This window comes from Arachis hypogaea, chromosome 20 (genome assembly GCF_003086295.3).
Source record: "Arachis hypogaea cultivar Tifrunner chromosome 20, arahy.Tifrunner.gnm2.J5K5, whole genome shotgun sequence".
Classification (NCBI taxonomy): domain Eukaryota; kingdom Viridiplantae; phylum Streptophyta; class Magnoliopsida; order Fabales; family Fabaceae; genus Arachis; species Arachis hypogaea.
In genome coordinates, this window is record NC_092055.1 from 132,971,339 (window position 1) to 132,979,007 (window position 7,669).

At 33.6% G+C, this 7,669-nt stretch overlaps 1 long non-coding RNA gene across 1 annotated transcript; it reads left to right on the top strand.

Annotated features, from left to right (window-relative positions):
- The first annotated feature begins 281 nt into the window (after positions 1–281).
- On the top strand, positions 282–3,863 carry LOC140182514 (uncharacterized). The gene is made up of 2 exons (XR_011878250.1): positions 282–457; positions 3,311–3,863. It is a non-coding gene; the product is annotated as an uncharacterized lncRNA (long non-coding RNA).
- The last annotated feature ends 3,806 nt before the right edge of the window (positions 3,864–7,669 follow it).

Sequence of the window (7,669 nt, forward strand, 5' to 3'; positions counted from 1 at the left end):
ATTAAAAAAATATTTGTAATTTATTTCTATCGTATTGTATATTTGTAGATCGGTCCTACATTTATATAAAATACCAAATTTTTTAATATTTTTGTATTTCACACTTATAACTAAAAGAGATTTGAGGTACATTTTTATGAAATTATTAAAAATAATTTTTGTTTTTTTGGTTAAAAATCAACTAGTTGTTCTATCTTGATTAAAAATCAACTCCTTTTTGCTTTTCTATGCTACATTGCAGATTGTGACAAAAAAAGATGGGCCACGAGGTTCCACTTTGCGTTTGAACACTCAGACACATGTTCCTATACAATCAGGTTAGGAGGTTTAATTTTGGTTGAAAAAATCTGGTTGTAGAGTGATGTCGACACTACTATTCCAAGTGCTATGGATAAAGGGACAATCGTAAAGCATATGGAGTAGTGTCTCTTCCTAACCAGGGCAACTGTCATCATTGGTAAGTCCTTTTTTTCTTATAGAATTTGTTAGTAGAGTCTCGTACATGATAAGCAAAGTAAAATTGTTTAACCTGCAGTAGCTTCAACTTTCATATATCGTTTAAATAGTTTTCTAGTAGCTCATCATTGACAAAAAATTCCTTATATGTTGATTTCATGGGAAAGTCTCCATTAGATTCAGGTAGCCAAGCTAGCATCAGAACCGAAGTCTTTGTGAGGGGCCTTCATTGTTTTGATAATATCCATAATGTCTTATGGAATAGCCTGATTTAAAATCTCTCAAATCCAGTTTCCATTCTGATATGAAAATTCGCTAACTTTATCTATCGAAATGTTTTCTTCAAGGCTTCTTGTAGCAAACGGTCTTAGAATTTTAATGCCCAGGATACAATGATCATCCCAGAATTTGATGGATTCACCATTTTCTATTCTCCAAATGATGTTTGTTTTGAATTGGCTCCAAATTTTAACTGTCTTTCTAAACATTTGAACACTTAGACATCAGATGAACTTTAGAAATAGTACCTTTCCTGCAACTATACTTTGATTTCATAATCTTGACCCAAAGAGTATCCTCCATTGTAACTAGACCTCAAGCAAACTTTATGAGGTATATAGTATTTGATTCTTGTGCTATTCTCAAACCCAACTCGTCTCTATTTTTTTGGTTTGCACACAGCATCCCAATTTAGGAGGTGGATTTTGTTCCTTTCTGTATTAGAACCCCAAAGAAAATTCCTATAAATCTTATCAACTTGGTTGCAAATGCTTTAGAGACTTTCATGGTCTGCATCACATACTTGGGATAGAGTCTTCATATTTCATGAGTTGAGCTTGTTGTGCATTTTGTCTAGAATAATCTGAAAATGCTGCTTCGTACATCTTTCATGAATGAGCGGCACACCTAGATATTTTTTCAAGTTATTTATGAGGTTAATACCTAAGTGAGAGATGAGATCCTGCTTGACTGAGATGTTGACATTATTCAAAAAGAAAACACACGATTTCTGAAAATTTACTCTTTGACCTGAGCTTCCATAGAAAATCCTCAAGGATTTTTTGATAATTTGCGCTTGCTCTCTACTAGTTTGGCCAAATAACACCAGATTATATGCAAAATAAAGATGAGATAACTGAGGTCCTCCTTTAGATAGGGTACTAAGCTTTCATTTTTTACTATTAACAAGGGAAAAATGAGATGTAACAGTCTTTTCAATACATAAAACAAAAAAGGTAAGGAAAAAGGAGATCTCCTATCTAATTCCTCTCGTGGGATTGAACTTCTCCGATGGCGAGCCATTCCAGAGAAGATTCATCACAGGGGTCGTCACGTAGTAGAAAATGATCTTGATCACATTATCTAAAATGTTGTAGTCTTTGAGGGTGTCGATTACAGAGTTCCAATTCAATCTGTCATATGCCTTCCCAAATCTATCTTGATAGTCGTGAGGCCTATTCCAATTCACTTATTTCTCATCGTATGAATAACCTTTTGGGCAATAAGAATATTGTCAGGACTCACTCTACTTGGAACAAAGCTAGCTTGATTGTTGGCAATAAGAGTAGGCATATGATGCTTTAATCTTTCAGCAATAACCTTTGTAATAATTTTATAATAAACATTACAAAGGCTAATAGGTATAAAATTAGCAAAATTTTCAAGAGCTTGAAATTTAGGAATTATAGAGATTAAAGTTTGATTAACGTCCTTAATGTGTTCAGGATCCTTAAAAATTTTCTAAACCCAAACAAAAAGAGATTTTTTAATGGTATCCCAAAAAAATTGAAAGAACTTAGCTGGTAGGCCATCTTTTCCCAGAACTTTCCACCCTCCCATACTAAAGACCGCATTTCTGACTTCATCGATTGTAGGTCTTATTCTAATTCTGTATTTATCATGCTCTGAAAATTTTGAGAAAGAACCTATAATCGAAAAAGGAGAATAATTATCATCAAAAGTATATAACTTTTTTAAAAAAGATACACCCATTTTTTTAGAATGGTAGGGTTATCAATCCAATCGTCATCATTATCTTTAAGAGCCATAGCTTTATTTCTTCCTCTCCGTCCATTGGTTTTTTGGTGAAAGTATCTAATCATACTTCTTCCAAAAGTCCTTTTGTAATTTCTCTAAAAATGGGTTAAAACAAAAAGTGATCCTGCGATTTATTCCTTTCACGTGAATTATTATGCGATTCTTTTTCCTTAAAATGTGACCAAAAACATCCTTATTCTAAATTTTGGCTTTCTCAATGAAAGAAGCAGTGCTGAGAAGATCTCCTTCTTTAAACCAGTTGTTCTTTATGAGGTTACCATAATCCTTGTGCAATAGGCAAGGAGCAAGGAGCCTGAAATGTCTTTTCTTCTTGGCTAAATTTGTCAATTGAAGATCGAAAATGATAGAAAGATGATCCAACTTCAATTTAGGTAGGTGTTTAACTCCAGCATTAGGAAAATAGTTTGTGAAATCCATATTACATAAGTAGCGGTCAAGTCTTCGTTTAGTGTTCCCTCTTTGCCAAGTAAATGGTGGTTCCATAAAACCCAAATCGTTAACTCCACACATGTTAATGCACGAATTAAACTTATCATGGTCTTGAGAGAGTTGGAAACTTCCATCCATATCATTGAGAGAGAGAATTGATAAACCACTATTTTATGATAAATTTTAGGTTGAAATGAGTGGATTTTATCAACTTATCTTGCATTTATTCACTGAAATAACATCGTTTTGTGAATTTCTCCTAATTGTACTTAGTGATGAAAAACTTGCTTTTTATGCTTAAAAATTATCAAATTTAATTCACTTCAATTCTATTCGATATCTTGATATGTTTGTTGAGTGATTTTAGACTTAGAAGGCAAAGATGGCTTGAAGAAGTGGAAAAAAAGCATGCAAAAGTGGAGAATCCATGAAGAAATGGAGATTGGAGTTCCTCATGGCCATGCATACGCATGCCTTATGCATACGCATAAATCTCAAGTTGCGCGTACGCATGGTAGATGCGTACGCATGATTGGTGGCACGTGATTTACTTAAGTGAACACATGGATTGCGATTTCAAGGCTTTCTTGGACCCAATCCAACTCATTTCTGAAGTATTTGAAACTATTCTCTAGAAGGATCATAGGGGAGCCATTAATATAGTTTTAGGCCATGTTTTAAGATAAAATTCTAGAGAGAGAAGCTCTCTTTTCTCTCTAAAATTTAGGATTTTAAGTTTAGTTTTTCTCCTAATTTAGGTTTCAATTATTATTTTAGGATAGATTTGCTTATATTTCCTTGTTTTCATTGTCTGAATTTTTCTAGTATTGCTTGTTAGTTTATCTAATTTTGGTTAATTTTAATTTATGAACTCTCTTGTTGATTTTATTTCTTTTTAATGTAATTTGATGTTTTATATTTTTTTATGCTTGTTTGAGTTATTGTTATTGTTTTCTCGCATTTGGTAGCTTTAGATTTTATTATTATTGCAATTTACTATACTTTTCTTTTATGCACACCAAGTGTTTGACAAAATACTTGGTGTAGTTTTAGAGTAGAATGTTAGCACTCTTGGCTTGAAATTGAGGATTTAGGTGAGCTTGAGTCGTTAATGTCCGAATTGATTGATAATTTAAAGATTTTAATTAATCTTGTTTTCATTAACGAGTAAGACCTATGGATTAAGACTGACTATGCCTATTTGACTTTCTCCCAATGTGACAAAATAGGATTAACTCTAGGTAGTTGCCATGTTTGTGGTCAATGACTTGGATAGGAAGCCTTGACTCTCAATCCTTGCCAGGGGTGTCTTTTAGCATTTATATCACTCTAGTTGTTAGCTTTACTTTCTTGTCATTTATTCTCATAACCGATAATACACACACCTCGCTGAAATTCATTTTGAGAGACGACCCAAGATCTAATACTCTCAATTTTTATTAGTTTGCATTCGTGACAAACAAATTAAACTCTGATACGGGGTCATTTGTTGGTTTGGAACTATACTTGCAACGAGATTCTTTTTGAGAAATTTCTAAACCGACATATGGCCCATGTCAAGGATCGAATTAAAGTCTCCATCTATGCACTATGGTTCATGTATACAAACTGCCAGCTCCTCAAGTTGACTCTATAACCTTTTTCTTTTTGCAAGATTTAGACTTCCATAAACAGCCGTGAACCACCATAAATTGTTAGAAGAATCCCTAATTTTCATGTGAATGAATTGGTCTTAGATAACTATAGGTTTCACATTCCAGTTGTTCTTATTTCATAAGCACTAGATGCCTCTAGCGAAACCTACAACCTCGCTAATGCACCATGAATCAAAACCCAACATTCTAATAATATTTTCTACTTTTTTACCTGACACATGAATTTCTAATAAAACACAAAAATTAACATTATATCTGTGCGTCATATCTTTAAACGCAATAGGGAACCCTTTAGTAGTAGTTTCTCTATAATTCTAAACTATAAAATTCATGGATAAACTTAAAAAAGTATATAGTTTAGAATCCTATGATAAGACAGGAAATCATGCCTCCATAGGGCTTAGGCTTGAGGGAGATGTCCCCCTTTCCGTGTTTTGGTCGATTATGACAATGTCTGATACTTTTGTATCATTATTTGCATCTCCAAGATCGATAAATTCATTCGCTTTACTGTTGTTTTTTTGATCCATACCACTCGCTCCCATATACTTTGAGATGAGAGTCATAGTTGTCTGGTCTGTATAATTCGCAACTGAAAAGTACCTGCCATTATCGTGTTCCTTTGCTAACTCCTTCTATGAGATATTGAAGCTTCTCTAGTAATCTTCATGACTCTATTTTTGTCGTACTTCATTTCTATTTTTGTTCTCCATGACTTGTACTTGGTTCTGTTGAATACTCTTGTCAGATATGTTGTTGTTACTTGTTTTCATCTAGTTTGCATTTGATGTTTTTTTTTTCTTATGAATATTTAGTATTTTTTGTTTCGCATTTGGTATGGGTTCTTTGTTTTAGGCTAATTTTTTTATGATGTGGCTTGTTATTATATTTGTGTACACGATTAAATATTTTTTTTATCATAAGGTCTTGTCTTATTCGTAATAGAGTAGCTGGTTTTCCCATTTGGGACATTCCCTTGCCTTTCACTGTTACTTTTTTTAGTGTTTTCTTGGGATAGGACTTGGAATCTTGAAGCATAGAAAGAAATTTTTCTTTTTTTTCCTTCGTAATTTCTTCCATTCTGCTTTTGACCTTCCTAGGATTTCTTCTGACAAGCATCCAAGGCCCAAAAAGGTTCTCCTCATTAATGTTGTGATCCTTTCCTTTCTCTTCCGCATCAAAATTGTTTATGACTCCCTGATTCTCTCCTTGGATTTTATTTTTCTGCATTAAATTCCTGATTCTGCTCTATCATAGAATCTTTTACATTTGACATTTCTTTCCTAACGGCTCCTTCTGGTTTCTATTGCCTCCTTCCCTTTCACCGTGTTATGTATTCTAAATTTCTAACCACTGTCTATAGCTGCTTGCATAACTTGTTACAACATATTTCTAATAAAATTTGGACAACTTTTTAACTTATGACTATGATGCCCACATTTAAAAGGTATTTGATGGAGGCCTTCATATTCTAGTTTGAATTCTTTACCCAAAGTAAAAAAAGATGGGACAATCAATTTTCTTAAATCAATTTTCACACTATGTGAGCAAATTTTTCTCTAGAGTGAATAGAGGTCAGCTCATCAACCTTGAGCATTGTTCCCAAGACTTTACCAACCTTCTAAAGAAAATATTTATTATATAATTCTGCCTGAAGATTTGGAATTCTAATCCAGACAACCACTTTTTTTTTATATCTAGTTCTTGAAACATGAAAAGAGGCCTCCAATATTGCACCATCAATAGGTAATAATCCACAATCATCCATGACTCCTCAAAAGTGTATAGGAATAATCCTTTTAATTAAAGAAGTGGACTAAGAAATTTTTTTTTTAAATCTATCACTCTAATTATATCTTTTCTAGCCCATTTCTTTTGGACTCATCTCTCCATAACTTAGAGTTTGAGGTTCTTTCCAAGCAATTTGAAGATCAGAGATAGTTTTCATGACCTGCACTAATTTTTATATTTTTCTAAAGTCACTGCAATATTAGGTTTAGGATTGAAGGAAGTCTCCAAATCTTCTCTCGTTTCCATGATCTCTTAGTTGGGCATATATTTCTTGGCAACCATATCTACTATTTCTTTTGGGTTAAGGTTATCAAAATCATTATCAACCATCACATAGAAGTAGGAGATTTTTTATTTGAGGAGTTGATAATCTTCCCAGCGTTCTCCTCCTGAATTTTGGTCTATTCATGCATTGGACTCACTTCACCAACCACTATGGCGCTAAAGGCATCTTCCATCACTTCTTCTTGTTAATCTTTGTTTTTTGTACGATTCATCTTGATTTTTTTAGTGTTTTTGGTCACCAAATCTTCCTCGTTCGATGACCTCTTTTCGATTTCGTTAGATAAAATTTCAGCACTAATAAAAAAGTTTTTTTTTCCAGGTCTCTTATTTATGATTTTAGGGTTTTACTAAGTTTTAAGAATATATTTTAAAAACACCATAAAAATATATTTTAATTAAAAATTATTAAAAAGTTATTTTTTATATTTTTAATATTTTGAATATAGGGCAATTTACATAAATAAATTGTTGTACCTTTAAAATTATGCAATTGCATTGTTTCCAAAATGAAGACGCAAATACATTGTTTCATATATCTATAGAAACCGCTACTGGCAGCAGCGGTTTAGGTAAACACGGAATCCGCTGCTGCCAACCGCGGATTACATGCAAATGTGGCAGCACAGGAACCGCTAGAGCCTGTCACGGTTTCTGTTTGTTTGGGGTTGGTTATAAACCGCTACTGCCAGTAGCGGTTTATGTGCATAGGGTTTCATGCATAAACCGCTAGAGCTATAGTGGTTTACGTGGACCGGCACCGGTAATATGCGCAACACCGTTCAGTTGATTCAAGCTCCTTTCGTCTGCCATGATATCACGCTGGAGGTATTTGAGTGCCGACCTCCAGTAATTGTTTTCAAAATGAAGACGTAAATACATTATTTCATATATCTATAGAAATCGCTACTGGCAGTAGCGGTTTATGTAAACACAGAATTCGCTGCTGCCAGTCGCGGATTACATGCAAATGTGGCAGCACATAAACCGCTAGAGCT